Source organism: Lathyrus oleraceus, chromosome 3 (genome assembly GCF_024323335.1).
Source record: "Lathyrus oleraceus cultivar Zhongwan6 chromosome 3, CAAS_Psat_ZW6_1.0, whole genome shotgun sequence".
Lineage (NCBI taxonomy): Eukaryota > Viridiplantae > Streptophyta > Magnoliopsida > Fabales > Fabaceae > Lathyrus > Lathyrus oleraceus.
The window spans coordinates 376,018,600-376,022,416 of record NC_066581.1 but is presented as its reverse complement, the minus strand read 5'-3'; the positions used below and the strand labels follow the sequence as shown (position 1 = coordinate 376,022,416).

At 38.9% G+C, this 3,817-nt stretch overlaps 1 non-coding gene across 1 annotated transcript; it reads left to right on the top strand.

The window, feature by feature from the left end:
• Nucleotides 1-919: 919 nt before the first annotated feature.
• Nucleotides 920-1,026, top strand: LOC127133578 (small nucleolar RNA R71). The gene has a single exon (XR_007807532.1). It is a non-coding gene; the product is annotated as a small nucleolar RNA R71 (small nucleolar RNA).
• The last annotated feature ends 2,791 nt before the right edge of the window (nt 1,027-3,817 follow it).

Below are 3,817 nucleotides of genomic sequence, written 5' to 3'. Positions count from 1 at the left end.
TTCACTTTCCTCCTCAGTTGACTTTTTAGAGTTTTGGTTTTCTATCCTTGGGTCAGACGGTCCTTCCACTTCCGTTCCACTTCTCAGTATAATTGCATGAGCGTGGCTTCTTGGGTTAGCTTGGGTTTGGCCAGGAAATGTACCAGTTGGGGCAGCAGTAGGCGCTTGTTGTTGAGCTACTTGTGATATTTGCGTTTCCAGCATTTTGTTATGGTTAGCCAGGGCATCTACTTTACTTGCTAGTTGTTTAATTTGTTCGCCAGTGTGTACATTCTGGTTTAGGAAATCTTTATTGGTTTGCTGTTGAGAAGCTATAAAGTTTTCCATCATGATTTCCAAGTTGGATTTCCTAGGGGCGTTATTGTTAGGTGTAGATGGGATCGGCTTCTAATATCCCGGAGGTATAGCTGGGGCTTGATTCGGAGATTGTCCAAGTGCGTATAAAGCATTATTACTCTTATATGAAAAATTGGGATGATTCTTCCAATTTGAATTATAGGTATGCGAGTAGGGGCTTCCTTGAGCATAGTTTACTTGCTCCGCTTGGATTCCTGTTAGGAGTTGACAATCTGCAGGAGTGTGACCTTGGATTCTTCAGACTTCGCAATTCTGAGTTATGGCAACCACGGTGGCTGGAGGTGATACATTTAAACTTTCAATTTTCTGGACCAGAGCATCCACTTTTGCATTAACATAATCAAGGTTACTTATCTCGTACATGCCAGTTTTCGTTTGAGGTTTTTCTACCATTGTTCGTTCGCTTCCCCACTGATAGTGGTTTTGAGCCATGCTTTCGATAAGTTGGTAAGCATCAGCATAAGGTTTGTTCATTAGTGCCCCACCTGCGGCGGCGTCTATTGTTAACCTCGTGTTGTACAGGAGACCATTATAGAAGGTATGAATTACTAACCAGTCCTCTAAACCATGGTGTGGACAAAGTCTCATCATGTCTTTGTATCTTTCCCATGCTTCGAAGAGAGACTCGTTATCTTTCTATTTAAATCCATTTATCTGGGCTCTTAACATAGCTGTTTTGCTCGGTGGAAAATATCGGGCAAGAAAAACTTTCTTCAACTCGTTCCATGTGGTGACTGAGTTGGAAGGAAGAGATTGAAGCCATCTTCTAGCGCTATCTCTTAACGAGAAAGGAAAAAGACGAAGTCGAATTGCCTCTGAAGTGACATCGTTAGCTTTAACAGTATCACCGTATTGGACAAACACGGATAAATGAAGGTTTGGATCCTCGGTAGGATTTCCAGAGAATTGGTTCTGTTGCACTGCCTGCAACAGTGAAGGTTTAAGTTCAAAGTTGCTTGCTTCGATTGCGGGTGGAGCAATACTCGAATGCGGCTCATCTTGCGATGGAGCGGCGTAATCTCGAAGAGCACGAGCTGGTTCTGCCATCTCGGGTATCGAAGGGAAAATATTTTTGAAATCAGGAAGTTCAACAGGAGAGAGATTGTTTGCAGCACGATATTCCCGAATTCTTCGTAAGACTCGGAGATATAGTTCGATATCGTTGATTCGTAAGTAGAACGGCTCACCTTGTGAGCGAGTGTGTGGCATACAAATCAACGAAAGAAAGAAAAGAAAGGGAAAAATAAGCCTTAGTCTCTACAGCGTAACAGAAGAGTTACGATATCGACTAACTAAAAGTCCCCGGCAACGGCGCCAAAAACTTGATCGCGACTTTATGAGTCGAATTTGGGGTACAAACTGCAAGTGCACAGTTCTATCGCATAGTTTTAAAAGATATCGATCCCACAGGGACTTATGAATCGATATACCGTTATCTAAGGTTACTTCGTAAAGCTAAGGCGGGTAATACTTTGATTGTTTGGGGAAAAGTTAAAACTAATAATAGGATCTAAATTAAATATCAACTAAACGGATATCGGTATGTAGTTCGTCGTAATTAGGGAATCAAATCTTGGTTGGTTTCTTGGTTTTAAAATAAATCTTTTCAGTTGACACTATTGATTAAAAGTCTTATCTCAAACTCTCGCTCTGTTGAATAAACTATGATTTTATATTAACGTAGCTGTCACTTATTAGTTAAGTCAAAAACCACTTTTTGAAAACAATAGAATCCGTAGAAACTCTTTTTAAGAAAACACTAATCGTTTAAACACCCTTATCTCAAACTCTCGCTCTGTTGACTTAGGTTATATAATCAAATTCAAATGCTTAACTCTCGTCCTCACATTCAATCTTTAAAAATACTTTTTGAAAAAGATTAGAATTTAATTAACTCTAAAAATTGCTCTCGCCCTGATCTAGAATTAATGTCCAATTTACACTGTCCAGTCAAAAACTCAAACTCTCGTTCTATTGCTTTTAACTTCTTTATGTCTTTTACTTTCGTACAAAAACCTTGTTATTAAACCTGTAAATTGAGACCGTGAAAAGAGTGATTTTAATTTTAAACTTAATTAAACCAACTTGGTTTTGATTCCTTCATTCCGCTTACTCTACATACTGATACCTAAATAAATTAGCCAGACATGCTAAACAGACTTAAATAATTATCATGCATAAACAAATTCATCTCAGGCAAATAATATAAATAAACAGTAAGGCAGGGCATATATAAATTCAAACAATAATTAAAGAACCTAAGTAATTAACAGCAGTCTTGAACACTCCACCACAGACCGGTTGGATTTGTTCTTGAATTCTTCAATCAAACAGAAAAATAAAAGCGAAGGAATAAAAAACTAGATTCTAACGTAAGGTTAGATCCGGTGAAAGGTACACAATAGTTTCCGGTGTAGAAACTATTGTGCGAAAAAGAATTAATTAAGTGCTGAAAAAGAAAATAGAAATTGCAAAGGGAACAATATAAAAGTTGTAAAAAAATAATGTTGTAAGATATGCTTATGCTGCTGGAAGAGAAAAAGTGCAAAAAGAGAAAACGGCGAAGAAGCAAAACGTCCCGAGGGTTTTCCAGAAACTACAATTTATATTGGTCTCTTCTCGTAACTGCTTCCAAAGGTCTTCCGCGTCAAAGGGTCTTCACGTGCCAAATGGTCAGGCGTACAAATAGGCCTCAACGTCTCTGAAGCCAAAAATATAGGAGACTGGTGTGACGTCCGTCACACCATGTGTGACGCTCGTCACACAAGTGGATAAAGCGTGACGCTCGTCACAGCCTTTGTGACGCTCGTCACAGGCACAGCGCTTGTGCTTTTGGGTTGGGCTTTGGCTTTTGATATTTGCTTCTTTTCATCCCTATTTGCACCTCCTTTTCTTCCTTTTTTACTTGTGCTTCAAATAAACTGAAATTCTAGTTATCACACTTTAGATGTCACACGGGTTGTTATGACATCCAATTCTGCACAGACAGGAATTATGCAGAACTTAAACGTAAGTGCAGTAAATAACACAAGTAATTGTTAACCCAGTTCAGTCCAACATGACCTACATCTGGGGGATACCAAGCCAGGGAGGAAATCCACTATCAGTAGTATTAATTCAAAGCTAAACTCACCCGTTTACAACTTATCACTTAATCCCTACCCAATGCAATTTCAATCTTACACTAAGATCAGAGTTCCTACTCACTCCCCCTCAATCACCTCAGTGATTACTACCTTTAATCAATATTAAAGACACTTTGAAGTCACACTTCAAACAACTCTTGATTGTGCTTCACAGCTTTAATCAAGATACACAGCACTCACGCTTAAAAGCTTTGAGCGACACAACACTTACAACTCAATGAACACCCTATGCCACAGCAATCATCTACTTGATAATGGCTTGGCTTACAAGATACGTCTAATACAAGACTCACAAAAATACAGCAGTGAAGTAT